Source organism: Aulostomus chinensis, chromosome 14, assembly GCF_037954235.1.
Source record: "Aulostomus chinensis isolate RoL2024-O1b breed Wild chromosome 14, RoL_Achi_v1.0, whole genome shotgun sequence".
NCBI classification, from domain to species: Eukaryota; Metazoa; Chordata; class Actinopteri; order Syngnathiformes; family Aulostomidae; genus Aulostomus; species Aulostomus chinensis.
Window position 1 is genome coordinate 11,420,770 of NC_141333.1, and position 20,766 is coordinate 11,441,535.

The window sequence follows — 20,766 nt, forward strand, 5'->3', positions numbered from 1 at the left end:
CTGGGCCCCAGAACTTCAAGGTATTATTTGGAATTATCAAAGGTTTTTTTTGCAATGAATTACAAACAAAGAACATTTTATGTAGTTTTTGCATTGTATTTTTAAAGTCTTTTAAAAAAAAACAACCTCACCAAAGTAAGCTGAAATTACATTTTACAGCTGTCATACGAAGAATGAAGAAACACAGAATCACTTTTAATTTCTTAAGACTTAATGTGTCTCATCACACATAACTGCAAATCAAACAATGCAAAACACCAGAGGTGTTAAATGGACAAAATTTCTTCACTGTTTTTGATAGCTTTTAGTTTAATTCAAGCACATCCATTGGAATTTGAAATGGATCTTTTGAATAATGAAAGGACAATCAATAAAAGGGAGAGGTACAAAAAGTAAAAGGCAAGATGAGCAAACAAGAGTATTTAGAAAAAAGAAGACTGTGAGGGAGCAGTAAACAAAGAGCAGCCAAAAAAGTAGAGAGAAAACTGACTGCTTGAGTGAGGTGGTGGTGCTGAAGAGGAGCCAAAGCCTGCGGCTCTCACCCAAGCTGCATCTTCATGAGCTGCAGTGCCTCCCTCCCTCTCTCCAATCCAGCCTCTGGGCCTGCAATAAATACATTTTCAATTACAAGTGCCGGGGAACAAAAAAGAAGATGAGTAGGAGGGCCCTCGAGGAGTCTGAGTGAATTCCCTGGATGACACTTCTGGCCATGAGATGTGCTACAGCAGAGGCCCTATCATTGTGGCCTGGCACTCGCGTGCAGTCTCATCGCTGGCTGGGTGTTTGCAGCCAGTCAGGCATTCAACTGAACTGGGATCAGAGTCCAGAGCTGCATCAGCCAGCACTTTGATGGAACACTTGCAGTCAAATGGGATCTTACGAGACGCGATGCAACCTGAACCCCACACACACGGAGGGGTTTGGGACCTGCCACAGGGTCGGGAGCATGTGTGTGAGTCGGACTCCAGACATACCACCACCGGTGCTTTTGAAGATTATTATAGAGGGCTGTTGTCAGGGCTAATATAAGGTTTACCTCAGTTCCACAGGATGCATACATGACATCACACTGCATTGAAACCTCTGACACTGTAGACCCTTGCCATGCACCGCGGCCTCTATCTGGTTTCGGTTCAACCTGCTCTTCTTACAGATTACAGTCCCGATGTGTGGCAGAAACCATTCTTGGAACCTGACAAACACAGATATGCTAACACATACGGAGAGATTTCTAATCTACATCTCCAACTGACACCTCAAATAATATTCCTATTACATATGGAAGGTTTTATCACATTTCCTTTTGTTGATCTAAATTTGAACTGGTCTCAGTTTGATGGACAAATATCGTGAGCTGTCCTCAAATATACAAACAAAGCAGTCTTGCTGATTTAGTACTTGATGACACAGCAAAGATGCAAAAGATAGCTCAAACTGCTCTGGCGGTTCATAGCTGGGGGCCAAACCCAGATCACAATCACAGATACAATATTTAACCACAATTTGATGATTATTAAGGTTTGCTGGAACAAACTGTTTGTTTTTTTGAGAGACTTTGCAAAGAGAGACAATTGAAAAAGTTTCAATATAAATTAGGAAATATGTCAGAGGTGTAAATGAGATTACAGCCTTTCTAAAATCAGGCTGATACACTTAGTTGCATGGCAGATACAAAAAAACAACACAAACAGCAACGGAGGATGACATTCCATCACACTCCATGGAACTGTTTGTTGTCCCTGTTTGTTAACCTTCAAATTTAGGCCATGGAAGAGAAATCAGTGATGAATTTGTCAGCAGGTCAGGTTTCGGCAGCACAAAGCAAAGCGCCACCTCAGCTACTGTCACCATGCGCCGCCCAGGGTCACGATCTCTGTTCTCAGCACCATGACCACTGTGGTAATTGCCTAAATTGGCGAAGAAAATAAAAAAGCTTTGGCATTCCAGGAGTGTCACAACGGCTGTGTTTGTGTGTGCACTGTGAGTTCCAGATTCCAGGGTGGATGTGGAGGGATTTAAGCAGTCAGACGTTTTCCCCACTCGTTATGCTCTCCTGTCACCAGCCCACCCCTCACCCCACCCACGCCTTGATCTGCTCCCAGATCCCAAAATGGGAAAAGAAAGAGAGTGGGAGGGACGAAACGCACTGGAGGTCAAGAAAAGTATGTGGTAAGGCCTCCCTGGTCAGATCGGGTCAGTGGGTCGGGTGACCTCAAGGTCAGTGGATGCTGTCATGGCTGCTGATACTGTAACAAGAGAAACGAGGCACTGTCTGGGTCATATCAATTTATTTAGTAGATATTAATTTATGTGTAACTGAAGCAAGGGCAGCATGGGCAACAGCCAAATATGCTTCCCAGAGACGACAAGCTTGCTAGCATCATCAGATGACTGCGCTTTTGCAGTTTCCATCAGGCTTGCCAATGGTTCCCAGACAGGGCCCCTTTTCACGGCTGCCTGCCCAAGGTGTGGGACCAAGAGTGGGCCTCATGGCTGGTCAGTGGGCTGTGAAAGAGAAATAATGTGTTTGGATTTTGTATGGGTTATGTGTGTGTGTGTGTGTGTGTGTGTGTGTGAGAGACTTATTAGAATGCTGTAGCTACACTTTTGATGTAGATGAGAGGTGGTTGTGTGGCTCATGGTGAAATTCCTTGTCATTTCCCCTTCATCTAATCAGCAGACCTGCGGGCCCCCAGCCTAGTCAGGCAGGGGGTTGTGGGAAATGTGGTCTGACTGCGGGAGCTGTTGTGATTTAGGCTTTGCTGGAAGGGAACACACAGCTATTTTGACAGACGCTGGCCTCCTGCTCAGGCTGAGGTCTGCAATTACACAGGACATAAACACGGTGCGTTGAGGCAAGGATGGAGCTCCAAGAGCCGTTGGGAACAGAAAATGGCACGCAGCATAGTGGAGGCCGCTGCGGCCCTGGCAGACACCCACAGACGTCCATCGCGTGACTGAGGGAGAGGGATGACTAGAGCACAACGCCGGGGAAGAGCACTTGAAGAGGGCGACTGTCTGAGAAACATCCAGAGAAACAACCACACATACATTAAAGGAATGTCTTGTCCAGTGGTAGGAACAATTGTGCGTATATAAATGCATGCGTATGTCACTCAGACATGCAGACACAAATATGTAGGCGCCATATGGTGCTCAAGCATTCTGGATATATTTGTATATCTGGAATATATGCTGTCACTTCCCACACACGTTCATCTCAAACACATCACTTCACATAACTTTCCCTTCTCTCCCAGCAGTTAGGCCACACCTTTCTCGCTATAAAAAGCTCTGAAACCCCTCGTTTCCCTCCTCCTGCACAGGAAGAGAAAGTGGGGAGGCACCATCCACCAGGGTCTAGTTTCTTACCCGGAGAGGAAGCTGCACTGGGCCTAAAACAATTACCCATTTAAGTGTGCTAAACCAACTTGCATTACGGAAACAATGCGGCGGCTGCCACAGTTATTTACTGTAATGAACTGGGCCCATTGTGAGCACGGCATTCTTCAGGGACCTCTCATTCAACCAGGCTGAATGAAACAAGCCCTGAATGGATGTCAGGCTACATAAAGGTTTTTGACCAACACTGAGAGTGTTGCCTTGTGGATAAAAAGAGTGGTGAAGAGATCATATTTACCCACCATTCAGCCTGCTTTATGTACGCCCATCGGCCACATCCTATTCGGATAAATCAGGGACAGAGGGAGCGGCCAGCAGACTAGAGTGTATTTTCCACAGTCAATTCAGAGTGGGACCTGACACAAGCATGGGAAAGCAAATAACCCGGATTAGGCTTCTTCAAAGGCCTGGCCCTGTGAACGATGGGAGCAGGAGGAGCAGACAAAGGTGGGAGTTAGCAGTACACACATAACCTCTGTTATGACAGTAAGGCGCACACACAGAAAGTTGAGATGGTGTATGAACCAGCACACAGTGGAGGTGTGGGTTTGTTTGGCTGTCCTGGAGTCTTTCTAAGGAGGAGGATCAGGGAGATGAGGAGGAAGGCGGCTGGGTGTGTGATTTGGGGGGGTGGACTGCATGTTGAGGCATCAACAGCAGGATCAGACTTCACCTCACCTGCTTGCTGTGCGAACTTGCTGTTCTCAGCCAAGCCAAGCCAGCCTTACCAGACTTCCAGTGTTTGTGTGTGTGTGTGTTTGTGTGTGTGTGTGTGTGTAGACAATCATTTGAGCGTGGAAACTTCTCATCTGAGCTTTGAGTGCAACGAAAGTTCAATTGAGGATGTCTGTGTTTCATTAAAGTCATCAGTGTCTCTCAGCAGCAGACAAACATGCATCATTATGAAGCTAAATTCTCCCCAAACGTGAGGGAATCTGACTGCTGCAACTCTGAGGAGTTTGCTGAGACTCTCTACGGTAATTTCTAACATACACAGAGTTTAGCAGAACGCCACACATGACTCCAAACCACAACAATATTAATGGTGCAGCAGGCTAATTTCTTTGTGATGAGGCAGTTTAGAATGTCAGTGTGCTCCCCTGACATGAAATTACGTTACACTGGTTACAAACTGCTGTATACAATTTTAAGCGCATATGACTTGCACTCACACAGAACCCTTGTGTGCATGTGTGTGTTTGCATGTGTGCATAAGATGGGGGGCTCAGAGTTATTTCCTCTTCTCGTCTTGCTTCAGATTATTTTCCCTCCTTCTGTCCCTGTCTTTTAATATAAAACTGCTCACCCTGGTTTCCCAAGAGTCATGGTAGCCTCACAAATGTGTATACACACACACACACACACACACACACACACACACACACACACACACACACACACACACACACACACGCCGGCACACAGTACTTTCCCTCAGGCGGTCTGGCTGTAAGATGATACCTCATCTCTGAGCATTTCGCACATGCCTTCCCGGACAGTTCCCACACTCCCGGCTGCCTCAGCCTGTCTGACCTTTGCCAAGCCCGCCACCCTCCTCAATGCACCCCCTCCCCTCCTTCTGAGCCTCCTTCCTCCTTCCCCAGTGCTCCCTCCTCCTCATCTTCTCTCAGGGCCTGCGGTTTGGACAGCTGTGGCCAAGCTGGCTGCTCGGCTTGTGGAAAACATCCGCCACACATGGAGGGCTGCACTGATCCGTCTTAGCCTGTGCTGACTGGCTGGCTGACTGACTGGCTGTTTCCCAAGACCACAAACATTTTTTTTTAGCTGTACACCTCTGTTCATTTGCCTACACTAATCCACTGAGAAGAGCTCACAAAGCACTCCTGTTTTTGGGAGACTTTAAATCTCTCAAAGAGAAACAGGTAGGATGGTGAGATGAAATGTTATACACCTCAAACCATCAATCAACCATCATTAAAAAGTAAATGAACCTTTAAAAGGTCCTGGGATATTAATTATATTGCCAGAAACAATTGGCTCAAGTCATTCACGTTATACTGTACAAGTTAGTTTATTCAGGCAACTCCAGGGCGAGTGCCATGCTCAAGAGAATTCAGGCGCTTTTCTATGCAAGTCGCAAAGTAACAAAAAAAAAAGATGTCATTTGTCATCTGTGAAAGCAATTCACCAAGTTGGGATACTCTAAATTGACCGTCGGTGTGGCTGTGTGTGTGAATGGTTGTCTGTCTGTATGTGTTGGCCCAGGGATGGACTGTCCTCACACCTGAAAGCTGCTGGGATAGGCTCCACCCCCTCCACAACCCTTAACAGGATAAGTGGTAGAAAATGGACGGATGGATGAAAATTGGCACAAAAAGACAAACTTATACCTGAAGATAACCATCTTGTTCCCATTACTTTACAGTCAAGTAACAGTCAGGAATATCACAAAAAAAGGAAATGTGAATCAATCAATGTTTCTATCAACTGATTTAGAGTGAATGAACTTGGTTATGCAATGCACATTTTTGTCAGAAGATGGCACTATAGATGACAATATACATGATTAAGTCACCTTGAACAAATACAGCCATCTACCAGAAAAAATAAAGATGAGGAAAAAGTTTGTGAACATCCAGGAAGACTCTGGCAGTAAAATAAGGTTTGTTCTCCAGACTGGGGATACGAAACTAAAGGTCTTCTAAGATTTTTTTTTTGCAATGCAGCTCTAATCTCCCGCAGCATGGCTCTAATTTAAGGCCTCCCCACCGACGTAGTGCGGTGCATAAACAGGCCCAGGTTACAGCTCACCCCGTCTTACCCACCCTCTCCGTCACTCACACAAACACACAGTACGCAGACCTTCTATCACCACCACCACCTCATCCAGCCTCCACATATGAAACTAATTTTGTGTTGGATCTGGATTCTGGCCGCTGCTTGGAAGTCTCTTTCCTTTTTTTTTTGCATGCACTAGACACACACGTGTGCGCGCGCACACAGACACAGACACACAGACACAGACACACACACACACACACACACACACACACACACACGCACACACACAAACACCTATTCTCATTGTAGAACATGTGTGCATGACCGAAGGCAGTGAGACTACATCAGCGTATTGTAATGGAGCACTAGACAGGCTTATTCAGACTGAATGTACACACGCACATACACACACACACACACACACACACACGCACACACACGCACATAGCCTGTCTGATTGTGTTGCTGGTGACATTGTCTTTGTTGCACACACAAATACTCTAAAGTCTTTCTTCCAGTTTCCTCACCTTCCCTTCTTCACATCAGCAAGAAAAATGAAGTGTGATGAATAGAGGGAATCGGAAGATGGAGGATTACACCCCTGGATGGAATTTTGAAGGGCTTTACTGTAAAGACAGAAAAAAACCACAATCTTGATGGTGTTGCTGACACCTTGCATCACATTTCCCCTCCGTTTGAGACGGGATTATGGAAGGGAACCAGAGTCTTGGCAGGGTGCTCACAGCCTGACCTGAGAATCAGGGATTCCTCTGTGTTTGCGGTTGAATTGAGCCACGGCGTACACACAGTCTCTCAAACAAACACATAGTCTATCTGCTGGGCCACTCAATCCCTCACACCACATGGAGGAGAGCAGAAGAATTCTTCAATACAGTGTGAATTTGGCAAAAGCCACAAATGTCTTTGTATTGGCTAATAGTCTTTAGCTTTGTTTAAGTTCATTTTTCGCAGCTCAACTCGAGATGTTTCGTTTTAGTCACGTCCATTGCATTAAGATTTGAATTCTTCTTAAAAATGTCCCCGTTACTCTGATCATCCCATAAGGCAAACAATATATCTGCTGGCAGTTTACAAACAAAGAGTCCAAATCCTGTTCTCCTGCAGCAATACCCATCTTGGCCATGTAGAATGGAGCAAGTATGACATCATTCACTGGTTTGCGGACTGCTTTGGGGAGTTTTGGCCATCGCCATCTTGGCTTTTTTCAACTGAAGCTAAAATCTAGACACAGCTGTGACAGCAACCTGCCAGTCAAAGTGACCACATTGTTAACTAGAGGGCCAATACCTGAACCTTGAGGAGATTATGTCATCAGACATTCCAAAAAAGAATCAATTGTTAAGCTTCATCATGAAATCAAATTTAATCAAAAATCAATTTGCAACCTTTTGTCTTATCCTGCTAATAGACAAACCAACATTACATCAATATTACCTACATGGTTAAATCCTATTTAAGTTCATCCCTTTGGCAGTGATGCAATCAGTCTTGAACTATAGGGGCTTTTGAATAAACTCCATATCATCTCAAATTTTAATAACCTAAAGAATGATAGAACATGTTAAAACTGTCACCAAGATATGACGTTTTATCATATGCAGTACGTCTGGATTGTGAATTCTTCCTTACAACCTCCTCTCATCCATCTGACTAGAATTTTTTTTAATTCTCAAAGCTGTATCTTGTAAATAAGCTTCTGGAAATGAGCTGAAGAGTTTAAAAAAAAAGGGCTGTCTATTTGTGGTATTGTCAATTATTTCTTTTTTTATGAATGGGTTGATGCGGCAGTAAAATTCTGGTTAAACTGAAGACTGCAATTTCATTTCTAGAAAGAGATTTAAATCACTGTGTTTAATCTTGGGATTTGGTTTAGGGGGCATGGTAGCATTGACAGCATTAAAAACAACAACCCTGCACACCCACGTTCAGACTTCATCCCCACAATTCACACATACACACTCCCACATAAACACTAAATTCTCTGCCCATCCTTTTGCCCTCCTCCTCCTCCTCCTCACTACTTCCATCCACCCGTCTCCCACGAGGAGCTCTTGCTCCAAGGCTGCAGTGCAAGCGCTCATAAAAACAAAAGAAAAAATAAACAAACGCTCGCCCTGATGATGGAAGAAACGACACCAAAAAAAGCAAGAGAGAAGAAATGTAGTAGGAAAAAAGTGTTAAGTTGAAAAGCGAGCATTTTCTCTCTCGCTCTGAGCTTTTGGTCCAGGCTCAGAGCCTCCCTGGATGCCAGAGTCTTTCATCATTTGGCAGCCTGGCTCTGCAGTTCAGTTTTACCTCCTGGCTGGAGGCAAGCGAAGCACCACTTGCTCTCCAAACAGCATGCAAGAAAGAGCGAGAGAGGAAGACAGAGACAAAGAAAGAAAGAGAGAATGAGAAGCAGTCTTTCATGCAAAAACAACCTCTGGACTCGTCCATGGCCGCGCATAGGCTCTGTCTTTTTACTCTGCGCTCTACCCTCTGCTCCTACATCCCCCTCTCCCGTTTGCTTCGTTTTTCTGATGTGGTTTAACTCCTAAAGTAAAGCGCTTGTCATTATATAATCTGCAGCAGTGGATAGCTCGCAGTGATGGAGATGTTGGAAGCAAAGTGGGGGAGATGTGTGCTAGAGAGGCAGAACACAATGACCTCTGATGTCCAACTCTCCTTTTTGGAGAGAAGCAGAGTCTCACTGGTATCATCACTGAAATACCAAAAACAGCCATGTTTTGCGCTTGAAGACTGCGACGCCTTCGTGGGCGATTTCAAACTTCACCTGCTTTCACCTCTAACTGTCTTTTATCTTCATGAGGCAATCCAAAACCAAAATTCAACACCAGCACTTCAGGCTGTTTTATCCCTGCTTACCTCTGTATTTTTGGATAACTTACAAAACCCTTAAAGTCAGTCTTGCTTGAACCACGAGAGGTTTAAAACCATTTTGCTGTTGAGAGGCAACTACAAATTGAATTAATAACATTCTGAATCAATTTATTTGAGAGAAAAAAAAGATAAAAAATTAAATATTAACGGGAAACGTTTGAACTGACTTTCAATCATTACAATGTAGGTAAGACTGTGTAACTTTCCCATTTGTTGCCTGGTCCAGAGTTCTCTGACAGCTGGCAAAATGGGGTTCTTCAGCTGTTCAATCAGCACGTTTCAATTTTTTGTATGTGTACCACCGAGGGCATTTAGATGAAGACCAGTTTTCTCCTGCTCCAGAATCACAACAGCCTCCCTCACCATGTTCTCCCCTAAGCCAGCAGGGCAAATTGGACTTCTGATATTAGACTAAGTGCAGTATAGTGACAAGGTTTTGATATTAACCACAGCCTCTGAAATAAACTTGAAAGCCCATGAGCCCAGTGCATTCTGGTAAGTTTTCTACCTTTTTAAGAAAACCACATCCCCTTTTCTCTGGTCATGTGGCACAATTAATAACATATTTGTTCCTCTTCTGCTGCGTAGACAGCACAGGTTTATGAAAACACCATCATTCCAGCAGTGAAATACTTCTTTAATTATTCAATTGCACACACAGGAGGAAAATCACGAGAAGGGAAATAAGATCACAACCTCCTGCCAAGCAAGTAAACTGCACCAACTGCGCTGAACAGTCTTTAAATACTCTCTACTGCTGAGACGGAACACAGGTTCCCACAGGGCTTGATAAAGCACCCCTACCATATGCATTCTTTCACCCTGGATATGCCACCATGAACAAGACACTTGGGCATGTCAGGCAAGGCTGAGAGGAAGACTGATGTGTCTCATCATTAGGGCTGCTGGCCTCTCTCTGCAGGGAGATGTATGTTCCTACTGTGACAGCCCAGCGGGAATTCACAGGCACCCTGCTATGAGTTCTGGGAGCAAAGGCATCTGGTGGAAAACATCTTCCTCCCGCTCATGGGCGAAAAACCTTTGAGTGTGCATACAGAGATGAATATTCTAGAGGAAACATACATATATGCAGACACATACACAAAAGCCTGGTGTAAAATGGGAGCAATTTGTCCCAAGGGGGAGCCTGCCTGCCGCCCATGGCCCCTGCTGAGTTTGCCCAGTGGGAGATCCACCGCCAGTGGCTAGCTGCCCAGTGGGGTGTCTGGGAGATGTGGTCCAGGAGACTATAAGGCTAAGGGTGGTGTGGTGACCATGGAGGCCTTGATGCTCAGACAGTCCAAGTTTTCTCAGGCCCAGGCATATGCTCTTAGACATGGACGATTGTGACCATTACTTTGCAACAGTTGTTCCCATGGCCTCAACCTGAAGGGTCCTGAGAAATTATTTCAGACCATTTAATCACCGTTTGGATCGTTAAAGGCCATGAAAAAAAATCTGACGCAGAACGGATTTAATATGTCTGAGACAACTGCTGGATTCCATGTGTCATCTTGGCTGAGTTTAGATAAAACGTTTCAATTCAACCACAGAAAACTCGAAAGAACTGGACGCCAAAAAAAGATCCTTTTGAAGTCTTCATTAATCACTGAAAATAAGCAACAATAGATGGCAAACGTTCAGAATTAGGTTCACTAAACAACAGTCGGACAAAGCAGTTACGAGTGTTTTTTTAAATATTAAAATTAGAGTACAGTCGTCTACATGAGGAAAGAGTGGAAATGACCAATATCAACAATAACTGTGATATTCAGATAAGTAATAATTGTTATGATTTTCGGACGGAAGTAAATAATTTGGGCCTGCAAATTTTTTTTCAACATACAATATATTAGTTCAAATATTAACTGACTGATAGCATTATCATTCTCTAGGTTAGACCATTATTGTGCATTTGTTTTGCCACAATAATGGTGAAGTAAACATCTGATATTGTAACAAAACTAATGCTATTTACAGGCAACAATACTCATTATTTCAGTAAAATATTGATGTCTTGTTTTGACTTTATATGTTGAACTAAGGAGAGGTTTTGTCGGTTTGATATTATATTTAAAATGGATGATCGACAGTTGTGCATAGAGAAAATTGTTGTAGTTTTCACTGGTTGTCCAAAAATCTCTTATTTCAACCCTCTGAATCAAATATCCCTGCCCTGGGCAAAGTGCTGCAGGATCTTTATCAACCTTTATGATGCCTTTTTTAGTGGCTGACATACTAAAAATAATTCGATTAAATTACCCATGATACTGAATGTGCACTGTGGGTGTACTGTGCTCTGCTTATCCTCTGTGCTCCGATCGTGAACGTGTCCATTTGCTAAGCTTCTTAAGAACAAGAAAAAATTAAAATACATTTTCAAATATTGTAATTCTGAAAAAAAAAACCAACAACAACACACAAGTGGTGGGGCACTGATTAACTGCAGCACAGTCAAACTGGAAGACGGTAAATCACGTTAAGCATCATGTGGGCATGTTTGGCTTGATAAAATTTAACGGTCATTGCATTCGTGTCACAGGATGTAACCACTCATCTCCCCGTCACACCTTGAATTGACATTTTAATGCTTTAAACAAGTCCAAATCAAGCTCAATTATCTTTTGTCATTTTTAAAACAAGATAAAGAAAAAAAAAAAAAAAAGGCCCTTTATACATAGAAATACTCCCTGTTAGGAGATGTGTCTTTTCTTGTGTTACGAGACACTTTGAATACAGATTAGACAAATATACTTGGCAGTATTTGGACTGGATTCCTTCACATCGACCCTCATCCATGCCATCCTATCTGCGCTGCTGTTGGTGTCCCATAAGTGCCAATGTCCGATCCCTTGCAAGGTGTATGTCTGCAAGTGATTGATGATCCATCTTATCACCGCCAGTTACCTGCCACAGCTCAGAGAGGACAAAACCACTGGGCTGGGCCAGAACTAACTTAATTCTTGTCATCCGCCCCCTTGCAAGGTATGGGAAAAATGGCCTGGACAGAAGAGTTTGAGAGATGAGAGAAATGGACCTTCAATGGAGCCAAAAGCAGAAAGGAGCTGAAAGGAAAAGGAACTCGGTCAATGGGAAAGGGGCTGGAGAGTCTGAATACACCATTGCGTTGTCTACAGTGTTGATATTTCCCTCAATGGTCTCTTCTAAAGTGAACGTTTTTAAGCCACCCCGACACACTAAATTTGCCCTTTGTGAATGGGGAGGCCCCTAGCGATCATGATGCAAGGTAAGGAGGCAGTAGGGGCAGATGGAACCTGCTAGTCACCTCAATGGTCTCTTTTCTACCCCCCTGCATGCCCTCCCTGGCCCGATCCGCCCATCGCCACCATTCAGGCAGTGCTCCAGTGGGAACGTTCAGAGACCCTGCGCTTTGGGACAGCCCCATATAATGAGCCCTTCTGGATGACTTGAATGTGGCGCCATTGTTCTACTGGGGGCCATTAAACCACCTCCTGGGCAAACAAGAGCGTCCCTCTTCCTTTATGGGGCCCAAGAAGGCAACAAAGAGAGGAGTCATTGAGACACAGAGGAGCCGCCCTTTGTTTGGTGTCCTTTTTGCTGCTTCTCAATGCCTGGGCTGGAAAGGGGAGGCTCCTGTTGGTCTTTAGCGCTCCTCATATCGCTACAATCCCTTGTTTGGCCAAAGAGGAGATGTGAACTTAATTGACTTGAATGGCCCCAGCACACCACATAGCGAATAACCTGGAGGAGATACAGAGAAGGTATTGTGCATCTACGACTGATGCTGACCATCTGAACTGTGCTGAAAACTCGTGAGGGCTCATACAACGGCTACCAACGAAACCCTGGAGAATTTTATACCATCTGATTTCTTCTGTGAGAGGTGGGAGAAGTGAGACGTAACAATGAAGAGCTTTGTAAAGAGATGAGATCCGGAACTAGATCATAAGACTCAGACATCTGTAATTACAAATGTGTTAAAATTATTTTCACAAGTCATTATTTGTGAATCCCTCTGACAACAAACTCAAGTTGTACAGCTGTTTACATACCAGAGGTAATGAAATTCCTGTGTTCACCTCACATGACAGAGAATTAAATCACTACTTTCATAACTGACCAAAACAGAAACACTTCAGACGCCTCTCCAGACTGAGTCGAGCCACTACAGGAGTGAAAGTCTGCTGGATGTCCCGAGGCTAAGGAGCTGTACGCCAACGTCAGGCTCCACCATCCTTCACGTCTAAACAGGCCCTGACCTCAAACTTTCCTCCAGCCACCATCCTGAGCAGTGAGGCTGATTAGCCAAGGGCAGGTGCTGAGTGCTGGGCTCCCGAGGAGAGGTTAAGGAGAAGAGTCAGCACCTCCCTGTGTGCTGCTGTCTAGCTCGCTGCCACTATGTCATTCATCCTGTAGTCTAATCAAGTTATCATATCAACAAATCTCCCATCAGGGGCCCCACAGCTGATGCTCCAAGAAAGACACTCAGAGGGGGACAACAAATTTCTAGCAGCAGGATACTGGAGAAAGGAGCCGGCCTGCCAGGCGGCAATGAAAGGTACCTGCAGCCTCCGGTCAAGCTCCCCCTCTGGGGACAACACTCACTCCGGGCACCACGCTGGGACAGTTATTCGATTAGGCTTCGTGTTATGTTGGCAACCCATTCTACAGACCCGTGGCCCGTTGAACCACCCGCTGGGAAAACAAAAAGTTACCATGGGGAGCAAAAGAGAAAACCATCCAGGATCAAAAGCAACCAAGCTGCTAGAAAATGCTGCTGTGAAGTGCAGTGCCAGCAAAGGTCATCTTCTCCTTTAGTGAAACTCTGAGTCATACCTTCACTAGATTTTGGTATTTTCCCCCCACTGAGGTGGATTACAGGCAACTTTCAAACAAAATGCAAATGAAGTGCATTAGTTCCAAAAAAATCAAACTAAAGGAACGTAATATGTAAGTTAATTGTAAGGAAATTACATTTGATTCACCATTCATCCCACCTCCTATCTCGCACATACACAGATGCGCTATCTCCTCATGCTTTCTCATCTGCGCACAGAAATGCTCAGCAGGGGTTGGAGGGAGAATGTGGTGGTACTGTTGGCCCAAGAGTTGACCTGCCACTCCATTGCTACCTGCTGATAAGGCACAAAAGAGCCCCTTGGCGAGTCGCGTCAGGGAGAAAAGCCAGGCGGAGAGTGATTCAGCTCTAGCTCAACAGAGGAGAGGACCCTCGTCTATCCTCCATGACCACTCTGTCATCCATGAATACTATTTACGCCACAGGAAGCCTTTTCTCTAATAGCCCCCCCCCCCCCGTTCCCTCATCTTTGCCTCGTGCTCTCGCTACATTCAACAGGAACCCTTCTTGTCCTCTGTATTCTGCCTCATCCCTTTCTCTCGCTCTCTCTCTCTCTCTCTCTCTCCCCTGTCTTTTTTTGCAGGCTAAATCAAGAGAGATGCTCCAAAAGCATTGCAAATTGATTATGGCACTAAACACTTATTACATGACGGCTGGGGGTCTGCATGGTGGAGATGTGAAAGAGAGGGAACGTGCTAGGGAGAGGAATGCGGGTTTGTCCTCATCATCATGATCACACACTTTGTCAGTGTCATGGAGGACAGACTGCACACACATTAAGAGAAGCTGTTTGCTAACTGACCTGGCTCACTGGATCTTTATATGACACATGGGGAAAAAAATATGATTTCTGAGACCTTTTACTCAACATGCATGCTGGTCAATTAATGAAAACCAATTGACATGTGTGATGGTGCATGTTTTGTAATTTCTTGTCTATATGAAGCAGATTCGTTTATTCAGATGATAAAAATGATGGCTAATTCAGGTGTTCAACACGAACAGGGAACTAAAGCAATTGTTTCGACACTTTGTGGTATGACAATTTATTTTTTTTAATCCTCAGCGAGGGGTAAAACGGACCAAATTTTAAACATTACCATAAACTACACCCTAAAATTTTCTTAAATGAACATTAGTTGACCAACACATCTCTCTAGTGCTCAATTTTGTCAAAGCACATATGATAATATCATCATAGGTTATCTATCTATCTATCTATCTATCTATCTATCTATCTATCTATCTATCTATCTATCTATCTATCTATCTATCTATCATTTCTATGACAGCCTGAAAGTCTCTGTAGGGAAACAGGAGACAGTGTGGGTGTAGAACAGAAGTATTCTCTAGAGATTTTGTAGTCAGAAGCTTCTGTGCAGAAGGAGAAATTAACTAATATCACTGCATGGTGATGCAACTGCAATCGGCAGAATTCTGTTCTGAAAATTTAAGTTTTTATGACTTAATGTCTGTGTGACAAAAAAGGACTGCAAAATCAATATATTTCTAATGTAAAACCAAAGTATAAACAGTGTAAAATGCAATTTAAAAAAAACCCCATTGTAGCTTTGGACTCTTACGGTTATGCAATGCAAGCAAATCATAGCATGTGCATACAGTAGACTACGTTTTCACAGACACAAATCACATCTCTACATAAAAACACAGCTCAGTTTTGTCTGTGTAGGTTCTCATTCATCCAGGTCATCGTAGATCGAAGCGAAGTAAAATCTGGTCAACTGGACGTAAGTTTATCTTGAAGACGTTTCACCTCTCATCCGAGAGGCTTCTTCAGTTCTAGTGAAGAGTGTGGAAACTCCAGCTTATAAACCACTCCCACATAGGTTTATAAGCTGGAGTTTCCACACTCTTCACTAGAACTGAAGAAGCCTCTCGGATGAGAGGTGAAACGTCTTCAAGATAAACTTACGTCCAGTTGACCAGATTTTACTTCGCTTCGATCTAACAGCTCAGTTTTGATCAAAAACTTTGGCTAGATTAGACAGCTTCTATAATCCTAATTAATTATGTGAAAACTATAGGGAGGATTCACTATTTGACTTCTCACTTCAACTGCCAAGCCACGTAAATGCACCAATATCTCAACATGAAAATGAGAGTCAGCTGAGTAAACAAACATGAAAGTGAGAGAGCAGCTGTTTTTTTATGCACCTCCGTCTGCACCGAAAAATGCAAAAGTAAGATAAATGCTTTTTGGTGAAGTCTTGAAGGGTTAGACGTGGGGAGTATGGACTCTCTGAACTGCGTTGGGAGTAAATACTTAGAGCCAAGGCTAGACTATGTAAGCTATAGCTAGGTGCAACACATATGGCGGTACATATACGAGGACACAGGCTAATGCATAACCCCTCATACACTTTATGCCAATTTACCAGACGGCGCTTTTGTGAATCCTGTATGAAATTCACGTAGTGTGTCTCTAGCCGAGGAATGGTTGCAATTGCTTTTCATTTCATATCACCCACATTTTTATTGCTCTTGAGCAAGCAATCCCTTCAATCCACACACCCTTGCTTCATCGATCTAAAAGTTTAGTTTAAATACTTCAGCACAGCAGTTCACAGAAACAAAAGCTCTTCACCTTGTTATCATCCTAAAGAACCAATGCCAGAGAAAGCAAGATAGATTTTAGAGTGACCTCTATTGTAGCCAGCTTTAATGCTAGTGGGACAAAGGGAGTGTGAGCGGCAGGAAGCCAGTTCTCCCAACGCTCAACACAAAGGTGCTGCCACTGGGTTATGATTAGAACGTCAGTGCGGCCCGCTGAGCTCTTGCTGGGAAGAATGCAAGCTGAGACCCACGCCAAGCCAGGCCTCTGCAAATACTTTGAAGAATAGAGAGCGGGTGTAAGAGAATACATAAAAACTCTCCATTCAGCCAGACCTTGAGAAGCACAGGTTGCCTCTGTGGTCGGTCCCCCCTCTGTTCCCCATCTCCTTCTGTTCCTTTCTTCACCTTGGTCAGTCAGTCTGCTGAGGCATGCAGATTCCTTACAGACCTTTCAGGAAGGGGAAGAAGGGGCGACAAGACATGGGGGAGAGACTTGCACAGAATAGCTCCATCAAAAGTGGCGTGGCCCAGACCTGGACCAAGATGCTCTTACCGCTCCGCTAATAGCCCACATCAGCAGAAAGACAAAAGGAACTTGGCAATTATTAGATTTAAGGGCTGGCTGCAGTGAATGGTGAAGTCCAAATGAAGTCATTGTACGCTGATGGAGAAGTAGGGGGTGAGCTGAGGTTCAGATACAGTCCAATACCCAGCCTTGGAATAATTAACCAGACACAGCTATTAATCTTGACCAATGCCAGCACCTGAAATAATGGGGACTGACCAATCATTGATGGTAATATCCACTCAGGGGACCCAGCTTCACAGCTGTGGAACTGTTACCAACACAGGGAGGGAGGGGCTGGTAGTTTAACCACAATAAATCAACTTAACACAGTACAGTGATAGATGAATTGTAGATTGATGAGTAAAGTGACTGAAAGGCAAGTCACAAAGCTTGTGAAAAAAGTTGTTTATTTATAAAATAAAAGTAATCGTATTTAACGAATCATAAAAATGATGAAAATATAGCTTGTCTATATCTAGCTAGTCCTGGTGGTGTTGTAGCACAGGTGGAGGATCAGGTAAAACCACATCCTATGCAGTGGCTTCAGATTCTTGTTTGAGCTCTGGCAAAAACCACGATAACGGTGAGTCCAGGAGTGTGTCCTCAGAAGACCTCAAATAATGACTTTAGTTTGGACTGATTGGGGGGGGGGGGGGGGGTTGTTTGTGTGTGGGGTGCTAACATGAGCAGCAGCAGAGAGCATGAGTGCTGCAAAAAATGTGCTCACATAGCAACTTTACTACTCCTGCGTGCTGAGTTTATCAGTTTATCGCTTACATAATTATGAAAATATGCCTTCTATCTAATACTTTTTGCAAAATAGCCAAGAGCAAGTCATGAGAATCAAACATAAATAATGTGTTACCTACGGTCACACATGGTTTGGAAACTGTTAAGCACATAAATATCAATTTCCTTAAATGCAAGAGAGCTTGTCTGTTGTGGTGAGATTTTTTTTTTGCAAATGTTAAAAGTTACGATGTAAACATTTGCATATGAGACTATTATCTTATTCTCTAAAAGGTTTGCAGGTGTATGGACAAATAAACCACAACATATGACTTTTAATATACAGTTTGAAAGATTTTATCAATTCCAACTTAGGGGAGCCAAATACTTCGATCCATCTGTCCATCATTCATCTGTCCATCCACCAAAAATAAGACAGTATTTGATAAGTAATATTATTTCCAATATATCTGCCTGTCAAAAAAAAAAAGAAGTGCTACACATTTATTTGTGCTTTCAATTTAAGCTGGTAAAATTGTATTTGGGGTTCCAAATGTAAAGTTTGAAGTACATTTATGAATGAAGAGTAGCAAACCTGTGCGGCTTTGGAACATAAACTTTGTTCTTTCATATTTAGCAGAAGTCAGACTGAAGATATCAGTGAATTAGAACAACAGCCACATCTGACCACAATACAACATGAGGGGAAGCTGAGGTATCCTGAGGGCCTATAGGGGGCAATTGTGAGGAGACATGTTGGGGAGAGAGTGTGTGTGTGTGTGTGTGTGTGTGTGTGTGTGTGTGTGTGTGTGTGTGTGTGTGTGTGTATGTAAGAGAGAGTGTGTGTTACAGTATGTGGCAGACCCCTGGCACACACGCCAGCTTCACTTTCCACGCTGCTCACTCTCCTGACGCTGGGCTCCCCCAGTGCCCCTGCCCTCCTCCCAGCTCTGCTTTGTGTGCCCGTATAATCTCCTAGCAAAGGAGGCGATGCAGGTGGTCCCATCCCTGTGAGCCCCCCCCAACCCCCCCCCCCCCACCAACCTCTATCTCTTTCTTTCTCTCACCCTCTGCCTGCATCCTCTCCCTTTTCAGCCCCCAACATGGCAACACAAAAAGACATCTCCCTGGCAGAGATAAACCTATTTTAGTGATGCCGAGGGGGAAGCTGACACTCACCACCTCTCCTCTCCTGGTTGCCTTCATCTCATCGAACAGTGCTGGGCTTCAGGCATCATTAACACCTGAGTGCTGTGACTTCTCTTGTGTTTATTTCTGTTTGTCTCCTTCTCTGTCCTTGTTGAGGAGATTCAAAGGCTTTTACCTCTATAGTTCACCAGTCAACCTCATCCATGGGGGACAGTGGAGGGGGGGGGGGGGGGGGCAGCTGTGCAGGATGTTCTCAAGCGGGTCCATTAGGGTTAAGTTGATTTTTTTGTCAAACCTAAAAAGCATTGTATGATTAAAAAAGCTAGACCAGCACTGTATGACCTCACAAAACATCTTAATCATGCACCACATGCCCTGTTCCTATATCTACCTGGACAAATTGACCGAGTTGAAAACCTAATTTTTCTTATAAATGTTAGCCAATCTCATCCAAACATACAAATCTCTCTTAACTTTAAGGATAATTGGATGTGGATGTGTATGGAAAATAGAATTGCACACACACACACACACACACACACACACACACACACACACACACACACACACACACACACAGAATTTTCTATTCGTATGATAAAAATTAGAGTTAGAGCTAATAAATATTTCTAAAGATGTCAAATTGCCACTTCTTTTCATGTGGGTCTCCTATCCTCAAAAAAGCCAAGGTGCTGAAAGAAGTCCCAAAAACTTGTCTGAATATTCTAACATATGGCTAAAGTGACTAAACCCTTCCTGGAAAACATCTTCAAAGTTGACATCATGTAAATGCCAAGCTGCACACAATTTCTCGCACCACCACACCTTATTTCCCAACCTCAAACTGTTTGACAACACTATTTTTCAGACAGGAAAACAAACCGTCGCTGCGGGAGAGGTAATTACCGACTTCAAGAATGAAAAGTCCATATCGCTCAGTTGGAAGGCACTAAAATGGTTCCTCTTTTGCCCTGACATCATTGTTATCACACTCACCTCCCCTTCAAACAAATCAGACATGGAAAATTGTCTGGTATTCCCCCCTGAGCACTTCCAATCATGGCATCAAAGGCATGACGCAAGGCCGGGACAAAATGGAAGCCATTATGGCTAATTAGCTGCTGGCCTTTAAAGCACAGTGACTCGCCTGCTGCCGGGCCTCGAGTGTGTGTGTGTCAGTGCAAATGCCACTGACAGCTCCCACGCTACAGAGCAGGAGGTGGGGGGGGGGGTGGGGGGTGGATTGTGAATTAACTGGAAAGCATGCGTCCACTTTCTTTTAAAAAATGTTTCCTGCAAATAATGGAGGAAGTGAGCAGGGGGAATAAATGGGAAAAGGTGGGAGGGGGTCCCTGAAAGATGGGGATGGTGGTGATGATGGGGGGGTTATAGGGGTGGAGTGGGCTTCATCTAATGAAAGGCACATGGACATTCTTTAAGCTCACCCAAGTAGAACACACACACACACATATACACACACACACACACATACACACCATCATAAAATTCACTCCTTCTACATGCTCTGCACCCCACATCGACTGTATCACACACCTGAATGTCTGCCACTGCTTGATTACCCAGCCTGCCCTCCACTTGTCTGTCATCATGCTCCTATGGTTACAACAACCCTAAGCCACACACACACACAAACACACACACACACACACACACACACACACACACGGATGGAAACAGATAAGGAGACAACACACATGGTTACAAACACACACTCTTCATGGCCCCACGGTTGGCAGAGCAGCCCCTCTCAGGTATGAAGGTGGAATCACTTTACCATTCACCTTTTTATTAGAACAGTATCTATGAAGCACCACAGTGACTATCCTGTCCAGTACACTTG

The 20,766-nt window shown here is 44.1% G+C and overlaps 1 long non-coding RNA gene across 1 annotated transcript in view; it reads right to left on the reverse strand.

Annotated features, from left to right (window-relative positions):
• Positions 1-348: 348 nt before the first annotated feature.
• The window catches only part of LOC147249735 (uncharacterized), an 89,028-nt gene continuing 68,610 nt past the window's right edge, over positions 349-20,766 (reverse strand). The window contains exon 3 of the long non-coding RNA XR_015119315.1: positions 349-603. This is a non-coding gene — a long non-coding RNA (uncharacterized LOC147249735). The remainder of the gene's footprint in view (positions 604-20,766) is intronic.